Genomic DNA, 11,198 nt, shown 5'->3' on the forward strand with positions numbered 1-11,198 from the left:
ACCTTTTTTTTCTCTGTGAAATCCAGGTTGTGGAAATGCCACTAGACGAGCGACTTTGTAATTCCAGCAACCATACCAGTATCAATGGCAGTTAAATTCCCTTTTTTTCCTCATTGTCTAGTTGGACATTCAGCAACTTACTTCACCATTCTTATTAATTCTGTTGCCGCCATTTAATTATTTGTGTTACCAAGTAATTGATTCAGTGTATCTAGGAAAATAATGGTGATGTATCTTTTGTACTTTGTAAACAAAGTTTCTGGTTTTATTGTTGCACCGCATAAATCCACTGCCTGTCCAAAATGCAAACCTTCAGGAGAATGTGTAAGCTCTCTAAAGTCTAATTTAGTTCAATATCACACTTTGCCTTTTGAATCACTGAACCACTTAAAATATTTTAGCTCTGTCCTGTTAATTTTAATATGAAAATACTGTATACATTACATGTGCTATTTGTGCTTAAATGACTCAGTCCAATATCCAAAATAAGTATTTTTATTCCATAAGATTATTGCTGTATACTATTTTGATTTAAATTTGTGAACTTGTGTTGTAAAAGGCATTGGGAAAGGTTTGCATATTATAAACTACGGTACAACTACAGAGCAAAAAGCATCATTGCCGAAGAGATATTAACCCCAACTCTAAGTTTCAGACTTATGTGGTATTCATTCAAACAAACCGATGAAAAAACAACAAACAAAAAGATAAACTGAAAACCACATACTCGCAAAACCAAAACAAAAAGATACATTTTCACTCATACTTATTCATTTTACAAGATAAAGTGATTGGAATAAACAACATTTACTAATTTAAACAATAGTTAGCAAGTCTTAGCGCCAGACTTACTAACTAAAACCTAACTAATAACTAAAACTTTATTTCTGCCCAAAGTATATATATATATACATAATAATACCTTAAATTTACCAGATCATGTTTCTAACAGTTATACTATTGTAGCAGTCACTGTTTGCATGCCATTCCTCAGCTTTCAGGCAATGTCAACATATTTCACATCTAATAACTGTGATAAAAGAAATCATTCATCTATGAATGAGCATACAAGGGGAATCTAAACAGTTGTGTCTTCTATCTTCTGATACAACCTTCCTCAAGGAGTAAATATTTGCTCCAGAAACTCACAAAACAAAACAACATCCCATCTGATAATCTGCCACAATTATGGTGCGTGATGTGATGAAAGGGTATCAATGATCTACTTATGTCATGGAAAAAGAGTGCAGCTTTAAACATGAAACCTATTGAAGCCTGTGAGAGTTTCAAGTTGACGAGTGATCAAAGAAGCCAAAGCTCCATCAACACTTGTTCCTTCACACTCCATGAGTGTCGTATTGCTTAGTAAATATCCTCACTGTGTTTTGTTTACTCACAGGAACATAATGGTTACTGCATGTTATCTCTGTCGAAGCTGTAAAAACAGTCCACAAAGTAGAGAGGGGGCACAGCGCTCTTTATCCTGATAAAAGGCTAAAGGATGAGAGTGACCTTTCTGGCATCAGCTGGGCTTTGGGAACACAGTGCATGGCGGCAGATCTTTTCTGGCCTTTCCCCTTCAGCTCTGGGCTATGCTTACAAGCCAAAGACGCAAGTCCAAACATCTATCACTTCGTACAAAGACTGAAACACACAGATGCCCCAGACCTCAGCTTTTCAAGCGTGCATACACACACAGAATGGTTCTGTCTGTACATCTGCAAACAGAGCAGTCCCGTCTGGCATCAGAGTACGACTGCAGGCTATGGAAGCTAACAGAGACAACAGATCAGTGCAGATTACATCAACAGAACAAAACCTTGACTTAGTCCAGGCTTTCAGCACCACTTACGCTTAACGGAATTGAACAAAAGTTTCCCTATGACCTGTTCTACTCTGTAAACGTATGAATCTAAACTTACATACAGTAGCAAGGGATTGCGCACAAAGTGAAATACAAAAAAAGGATCTTTGTGTAGATAACCAGAATAGAGTTACATCCAAAACTCCTTGTCAATATGTCATAAATACACTGAAGGGGAAATACACACAACAATTTCAGAACATGGGAACATATTACTGAAGCAAAAACTAATCCAGGACACCAGTGTTGCATCCATGACTCATGATCAGATAATACCAATGATATGTATGATAGAAGATATTAAGTACAGATGAAACTTGCTGATGTGTTAATTCTATTGTTTGAAATAGCTAGATCACTTGGGATAAGTTAGCCTCCATCCACACTAACAAGCAACCAGCAAGATATTAGGTTTTCTATAAATCAAATGAATTCTAAAGTCAACCAATTATTATTATTAATTGTTTTAGGTAAATTGTCTTAACATAATTGCACTATTATTTAGCACTCCCCTGCCTTTTTGGTACGTCCCGACATTTTTTTCCTTTTTTAAATTTGTGTTTTGGATTTCCTTATTCGCCTCCTTTGTAAAATGTATTTTTACGGTGCAGCAGTGACGTAGCGCAGCTCATCCAATAACACAATAAGGGTTGGTGGTTGTCATTTTGCTCCATCCCAGTTTCTCACCTCTGCCGCTTAATAATTTTGATAACCTTTTCAAGACGACATACTGTCTTAATAATAGCTTACAATTAAATAATGAATTTCTTTATGGTATCCTGGCCAACCGTAATGCTTATTCGTCTTTCAAAAATCAGCTCAAAACTAATCTCTTAATAAACTGAAACTGAATCAGCTACAACACCTGATCAATTATTTTCCACCCAGATTTAAGTTTTTTTTAGTGTGTCTCTCATTCTGTCTGTATGTATATTTTGTTTATGTAAAGCATCTTTGTGTAAACTGAAAAGCTCTATATAAGACGTATGTATGTATGTATTATTATTTTAAAATGCTTCTTCTTCAACGCACTTTAGGCTTACACTTGACCTTTGATTTGATTTTGTATCAAGGTGTTTATTGGAACATTTATAAAAAATATAACTTTTATCATTCACAAAAAAAAGTGCAGATGTTTAAGAAAGTCTTCAGTGAGTGAATGATTAGTTAGCAGCAAAGACAAGAGTGACCTCTCAGGTTATTCATTCAAAGCTGAGGGAATACCAAAGAAATGTGCTGGGGATTCTCTGATATTGCAGCCACCTCTGACCAGGAAATAGCGACCAAAAAGATGATGATTTGCGGCTAATAAATGTTTTATCAGAAACCTGTTGATTTGTGTTTGTGGACCAGGGTGTGGTGAGCAGTGACATCTGGTGATCAGAATACAGCAGAAATTAATTGCAGTTAATTGAACAACCAGCAACTTTCCTTAACATTATAAACACTGCGTGTACCTGACATGAACCTCCCCTATATACACACAAAGCATTTGTGCTTGTGCAGACACAATGTAATTGTCCCTTTGTCCAATGTTTCAAAGGCTGCACCACAAGTTGACCATCGACGAGAGTCGCCCAAAGTCAGGACAGCGTCTGTGTGATATACAGTGTGTGAGGGTGGAGTCTAGCTCTATAGGTATGCTCTAGAACAGAAGGTGAGCTCACAAACAACAGCCTTTGGATTTTATTCAAAAGCCTGCAGAATAGTAGTTCCAGGTGTGTCATAGGAATAGTCATCACAAGGCTAAGCCTTATAAAGCCTTGTGGGTCTCTCTGGCAGTCTTGTGTTTAAAGTCCACAACTTCAGGAAGATGGGAAAGGTATGTCTAATTGGTGTAATTTCTGTTTACTTTAGTAAAGCAGTGGGAAATTATAATTGTAATCCTTATTAACTCAGTAGGTTTAATGTCTGAGCTCTTTTTTGGCTTTATATGGGTTACAATTTATTATTTTTCTCTAATTACACCCAGCTAAAATGAGGTATGGGAAGTAACTTTTGTTAATCCTAAATTAAGCCACCTTGTTTAATTTTGCAACAATTATAACATGTCGTATAAAATAATGCCTCCTTCATTCAGCTGTGCTGAGGTGCAATTATTTCTTGTTTGTTTTCTCTATACTGTAGTAGATTATTTTGTATTGTATTACACCAATAAACACCGGCTTGCTTAATTATACCAGTACCACCTCTTTTGGTTCAGATTTATGGCAACTCTACTTTACTGAAAAACTCACTTCCAGTGCTGGCTGTGATGCTTTACACTAAACTCAAGTCCAATGTTCTACTTGTTGATTAATTGTATATAGATAATGCTATATAAAATAACTGTATTTACAAACGTGATCTAATTTTGTGTAATGCTTCCTCTATGAAATCAACAATGAAGGTATATTTCAGTAAACTAGAAATATCATAGCAGATTGTGGTTTGAGTTTTTAAAACTCGGGTGATTTGTTCTAACTGACAACATTCACCATGTACTTTCATCTGGTCATTCAGAAAAATAACTTCAGTTTCAGGAAATAATACACATTAACCAGAAATTCAAACGCATTTGTGTATAGTATTATTGACTTTCTAGATAACTGAGAGGCATGAAAATATGTTATCAAAGGTTTCATGTTGAGGAGGTAGTATCTAGGGAGGTTGTCTTCGGTCCTTTACTTCAACTTTTTATGCATAACTTTAACATACATTATATCCACCCTTTGTAATTTAATTGTTGTTGATATTCTAACTTTTTGTGAATGTTGGTATTTATTGCTGTGAGCCATGACACTATTCAGTATGGTGGAAATTAGCCTTTGCACATAGCACATGATGCACATGCTCTATATCTTACATTCACACATACCTGGTATATGTATAAAACACTTTTGAACAACCTGTTATTTTTGTTTTATGTGCACGTGAGAACACTCAAATTATTGTATAATAGGTTTGGATAAATCAGTGTAATATTGTGAAGAGCGATGTATTTTCCAAGATTGTTTTTTTCCTCATTGAAAGTGCTTTATATCTTCTCAACCCTGAAGCAGGCTGCGATTAAAGGGAGAACAGTGTCCCCTGCAGCACATACTAAGTATTGCACCAGCCAGGCATACACTTGACATGCCTGTTCTCTTTTCACTGCAGATCATTTTCTATGAAGACCGCAACTTCTTAGGCCGTAAGTGGGAGTGCGGCACTGACTGTGTTGACACCTTTAGGCACTTAAAGTGTTGTAACTCACTCCGTGTTACTGGGGGTCGGTGGGTGGCCTATGAGAAGCCCTGTTATAAAGGGTACCAGTACATCCTTGGCCAGGGCGACTATCCTGACTATACCTGCTGGATGGGATTCAACAACTGCATCCGCTCCTGCCAGATGTTACCCACTGTAAGTCAATCAAATAGACAGGCCTTGTATCCCCCCTCTTCCTCATTTTACCCCATCATTCACTTCACACATCAAATACAACATCAGAGACGGATGTCAATCATGAGGCTTTTGATGCCATTTAAACACGCTCAGGCAGGTCATAGCATGAAAGGTTCTGCTCAAAGGCCCACAAGGAGACTCAGTCAGCCTTTAAAAGGAATATGATACACCCCCATAAGACCTGGTGCCTTCATTCTAATTCAGCCAGTCACACTTTAGTATTTCTGGCAGACCGGAGAGGGGAAGAAAATTCTGACATGCTCGGAGAGAGCATCACTCTCATCGATAGTTTCTTAAAGAACTCACTAGAATTTAAATGATAAGAGATGAGCTTGAAGCAGAAAATATCTCTCTGAGGCTTGAACCTACTAAAATGGCATGATAATTATGTTTCAATCACTCTCGCCTTACAGTATCGGGGAGCATTCAAGATGAGGATCTATAACAGACCGGACTTAATGGGACACTCGTTGGAGCTCTTGGATGACTGCCCTAATATCTTTGACCGATTCCACAGCCATGACATTCACTCGTGCAAAATCTCTGAAGGCCTCTGGGTCCTTCATGAGCACCCTAATTTTAAGGGGCGCCAGTATTTCCTGCGCCCCGGAGAGTACAGGTCTTTTGTGGACTGGGGTGCCTCCAACTCTTTAGTGGGTTCGTTAAGAAAGATAAAGAGCTAAGATGCCACAGATCTAAAACCAATAAATACCTAATGTACAAATACCAACAATGTGTGTTACTCCTCGTTAAAGTATCGATTCCATATTTTACTAAGATGTTAATCAAGTCATTAAATATATAAATTTGGGTCCAAATGCGTTATAAAAGACAGAGCCCCGTACACTTCGTTTTACTAAGGATTAAATATCATTCATCGTAACCACTCCCACTCCAATGTCATTGCTTATGCATCAAAGTTTGTCACACAGCAGCATAGATCCCATCGGTCTCCAACTCCAAGGGTCTCGTTGGGTAAACAAAGCGGGACTTGTTGCAGGAGGAGCGAAGACCATTAATACGTCCTAATGGACGCCACCTTTTGTTTGCTGAGGTTACAGACAGGGGAGAACTTTATAAAGTAATAACTTTAAAACATCAAAATGATCAGCTACAGCTGCATTGGAAACATGTGAATAATTCAGGAACTTTTTTTTTTATATTACATATTTTAATCCAATGAGCAGCTGTTAGTAGTTCATTATTTAAAAATTATTCGATTTTTAATAGATTTATAAATTAAACCAAGGCTTTACTAGTGATGACAGAATTAGATCCAATTTAACAGTCTGGTTGTGATTCATCCTGTTCTTACTTAACTGATCTGTGTATAAACCAAAGTACATAAGATCAAGGTAACATTGTTCTAGAAACAAAAACTACAGTGATTATGCAGACCATCCTCTGCAATTATAATTCATTTTTACATTTTTTTTCAATATATCTTTACCATCCATTGGATAGCCTCACATGCTGCCATAAAATACCATCTCCATCCACAATGTCAGGTTTTCATGACTCACACGAATAAAGGCAGATTCCACTGTACAGTGCCACAGTATTTTGTGGACAAGCGGAGCTTTGACAGAGACAAAGCGTCTGCAACAGAAGAATGGTGTTTGTGGTCTATCAAGCCTACTGTGCTGACACGACAGTGTTTTGTGTGATGCTGGCAAAGCCCTGATCCCAGAAAGGTCTATAAAGAGGTCCAATAACAGCTTGACATCTGCTCCTCTCCAAACTGAACACAGTAACTATGAGCAAGGTAAGTGAGTTTTGGCTCTTGGATTTGAGTCCAATGTGACTGTTTAAGTTTGCTTTTAAGATCCATTATCCAGCAATTAGTGATTAATATTTGTAAACTTTTCCACAACATTGTTTTTTTACTTTAAATCATGTGACAATAACAAAACAAAGATATGATGGTAATGATTCAACCAGGTTGTTTATCTTCTATAAACTGGAGAAGAGTTAAATAACTTTCATTTAAATAACTGAACTCATGACAGAAGAGATTATTTATACACATATGGTCATGTAAGGTCCACCAAGACTTAACACTTGCCCTAAAGTCATTAATTAAAATAGCAAAAAATAAATAAATCACAGGAATTATGCAATGAAAAGGTTAAAGGAGAACAGTTAATAGTTAAGGCTAAAGAACATTTACGTAAAACAATCCTATAATACATTTGACTTTTACTAAAAATATTAATAATTTCATTCTGCCTCAAATTATGTTGTTGTGCTTCATTGTTACTTGGCGACTGTGTAGAATAGATAATCAGGATTGGATATACGAGAAACCTGATCTTAATATGTTTAGACCTCTTCACTGTATTTGTGTTGTGTCTCAGTGTCCACTTGTCCACACAGATCATCTTTTACGAAGACAAGAACTTTCAGGGCCATCAGCACGAGTGCGACAATGACTGTCCTGAGTTGCAGAATTACTTCAGTCGCTGCAACTCGATAAGAGTGGAGAGCGGGTGCTGGGTCACCTATGAGAAGCCCAATTATAGTGGCTACCAGTACATGCTGTACAAGGGCGAGTACCCTGATTACCAACGCTGGGGCGGCTTCAATGACTACGTCCGCTCCTGCCGTATGGTGCCACCTGTGAGTTTTAACTGATGCGCCATTCTATCTGCCACACTGTTCTCCGTCTGTGTACATATGCCAGTTCAGCATTGATTAGTTCCCAAGACAATCGCCTTTGTTTCCACCGCTCAGTGCCAGGACCTTCGGCTATTTTTAAATGCCCCTGGTTGGCTGACCCGAAACTACACTTTGAAAATTGGGTTAAGAAAAAAATGGAAGAAGTAAAACATGGATTCGATCAGGATGGAAAAGTTCAGGAAGAAAACTATTTTATTGATTTAGCTCACTGGAAACCTTTTGGATGCCTGTACTCACTATTTCTGTGGCGGTGGTTTCAAAGTCCAAGATAAAAAAGACATCAAAGAGAAAGCAGCAAGTGTGTCAGTACACATGCGAGTATATTGATAGAGAATTCTTGTTCATACTTACACCAGTGAGAGAAATGTGTAGCTCAGAGAAAAATAATGAATGCTACTAAAACACTCCGTCCTACACTTTTGCTTTTTCTGAGATAATCTTGTTTCATTCGCAACATTCTTACATGGATTGAAGTTCAAAGTGTAAGTCCATTTGGAAGGGTGGTGTTAAGATACTGTACTAGGTTAACCACATCAATGATCATCCTCTGTTTGACCTGAAATAATAAAATCACCTCAAAAAGAAATACAGCTGTTAAACCTCGCCATGAAAATGTTTTTTTAATGGTCTTAAATATTGATAGTGCTACAGAGGTTTAATTTAGGTTGAACGCTGCCAAATCTTGTATCAACTTTCATATACGATATCTTCTGTTCTAGTACAATGGGAACTACAGAATGAAGATCTTTGAGCGCCCTGACTTTGGCGGCCAGAATCTGGAGCTTGTGGAAGATTGCCCAGATCTGAGCGACCGCTTCCACACTCATGATATATCCTCCGTCAATGTCATGGATGGATACTGGATCCTACATGAACACACCAACTACAGAGGGCGCCAGTATTTTCTCCGCCCTGGCGAGTATAGGAGACACAATGAGTGGGGCAGCCCCAGCCCAACTTTAGGCTCTCTGAGGCGTGTCACTGAATTCTACTGATTCCAATGTCTTTCCTTGCATTACCTATTGTTTGGTGTAGGCCTGTCACAAGTCAATACCTGAAGTTGACCCCTTGTTTGGCTTTGTTTGTTTCTGCTTGACTTGGTAATGTTTCATTCAAAAGGAGAGCAAATAAACCATTCTCTTTGAAGCCGGTCATGTTTTGATTTACTTGAGTCAGCTCATACCTTCATGCTTGTGCCCCACTTGAATTATATATATTATAATCAAAACTCTATTGATCTGATTTGATTGCGCAACAATATTATTTCTGTTACCTAAACTGTAACTTTCTATACAAGAATTTTGGTAGGGACCTTCATAGACTTCATTTACCCAGAGGACAACAACATCAAGTTAACTTGAAGAGTTAACTTAAAGATGTCAAGGACAACATCCACTAGGATACTTGGTGTGGAGGTTTACAGGATACCCATTCATATGCAGTGATACCTGCACTTTGAATCCACTGCAGCAACAACTGGGTGTCATCTGAACCCTCCTGACTGTGCTGAGAGTGAGAGTGATTTTTTTAACAGTAAGAGAAAAGACACTGAACAAGAAAGGAGACATTGTGATACCTTACATTGCCAGCCTATCTAAAAAACCTGTTCAAGCCTACAGCTTTTAAGAAGAGATTCCTGGATCAAATTTTATATGAAATCATAGACTTCTACATAAAATAAATTCACAGACGAAAGTTAGAAAACTAATTTGGAAATATCATCCATACAACCACAATTTTCATCCCAAAATAGACAAAACAGAATTTGTCGTGTTTGTTTCTTAGTCAACATAAGATAGATGTATTAAAGCTGTCTTTATTATAATTATTTTCTTTTAAGTATTAAGCACACAAACAGCAAACCTTTACTCTAAATCATATGAGATTTAAATTTGAAAAATAAAACACATTAAATTAGTTGCAACTTTCACATACATAATAACAGACGCTTCACACACTTACTCAAAGTAGCACACACACACCGCAGACTTGCATACACACACACAAACACACATGCATTCACACACACACACACACACAGAAATTATCAAGGAAACAGAAGCTCGATCTTTGAAGCTAAATATTAAAGAGTAAAAAAGGCTATCTGAGGATGAGCATGTCAGAGTCTTTACCAGATCACATGCTACAGTAGGAGCGCTTTGGGTCCATGAAAGATACCCATATCAGATCCACATCACAGGCCAAGTGCCAACTCAAAGAGTCAGAGTCAAAGTGGCCTGGTATTAGCCCCAAGCATCAAGCTCTCTCAGAACAAAAAACAAAACCCAGTTCACATCCCTGCTCATGCATTTTTTATCAGCTCAAGATACACATCTCTTTCAGAAATAAATATCAATTATTGAAATTGTTAATTAGACGATGTCTAATTGGCAAAGATACACATGAATAAATAACTTTGACCATAAATTATTGATTTAAAAAAAATGTGAAGCTCTGTAGGGAGTGTGTCTAAGTCTCTTAAGATCAAGAGTTACAAGAAATATGAAATTTGGCCTTGAGTAATGTCCAATTAAAGGACTGTCAGCTTTGCTATAGATGTCCAGAGACTTTTTTTATTAGTGAGGAACAATACCCAGCAGACGCAATGTCATCAACAGGCGGACATTTAGCTTTTTTGCTAGGGGTTATCCAAGATAAAAGACAAGCTGTCCAGAGCCATGCCGGGAAGTTAATTCAGGGTCATTACAAGAGAAACAAAACTTCATCCAAAGGAATGTGGATGAGCAAGTGTTATCTAGGTTAAGGCAAATATCAATACTAGATTCTGGAGTAAGTCAACTAGAACACAGACAATAAAAAAAATCTAAAGCATGTCCTTATGGAATCTTAATCAGGTGAAACGTCTTCCCAAAAAGTCCCACTTTGGAACCTGAAAGAGGGTAACTGGTCTAACAGGGTATTATAGTGAAGAATGTTTTGCAACAATATAACTATTTGGATGATTGATTAAGTCATATTAAGAAGAGCTGTTTTATAACATAAGGTTGTGTTTTGCAGGTCAAGATGGCATATGAAATGAATTGGCATTAAAATACTTGCTCATTGTTTCAACCATTCTTGAATCTGGTAGGAACCTAGTTACCTTCAGAGCTGACTCATTTTTCTATGTATCCTTTCACCTCTAACAACAAAGCATTTTTGTCAATGCAACTGTCGCTCATATGTGTGTCAAAATATGTGTGTGTGTCAGTAAATGAATGCATACAACCTA

The 11,198-nt window shown here is 37.4% G+C and overlaps 2 pseudogenes across 2 annotated transcripts; both read left to right on the forward strand.

Annotated features, from left to right (window-relative positions):
* Positions 1-4,978: 4,978 nt before the first annotated feature.
* On the forward strand, positions 4,979-5,970 carry LOC148078803 (gamma-crystallin M2 pseudogene; annotated as a pseudogene). Its single transcript, XR_015711459.1, has 2 exons — positions 4,979-5,245; positions 5,701-5,970. The product of XR_015711459.1 is annotated as a gamma-crystallin M2 pseudogene (transcript).
* Positions 5,971-7,043: 1,073 nt separating this feature from the next.
* LOC148078804 (gamma-crystallin M2 pseudogene) lies at positions 7,044-8,965 on the forward strand (annotated as a pseudogene). The gene is made up of 3 exons (XR_015711460.1): positions 7,044-7,052; positions 7,664-7,906; positions 8,686-8,965. The product of XR_015711460.1 is annotated as a gamma-crystallin M2 pseudogene (transcript).
* Positions 8,966-11,198: the final 2,233 nt, after the last annotated feature.

The sequence above is a fragment of the Callionymus lyra genome, chromosome 6, assembly GCF_982586985.1.
Source record: "Callionymus lyra chromosome 6, fCalLyr1.hap1.1, whole genome shotgun sequence".
Taxonomy (NCBI): Eukaryota; Metazoa; Chordata; class Actinopteri; order Syngnathiformes; family Callionymidae; genus Callionymus; species Callionymus lyra.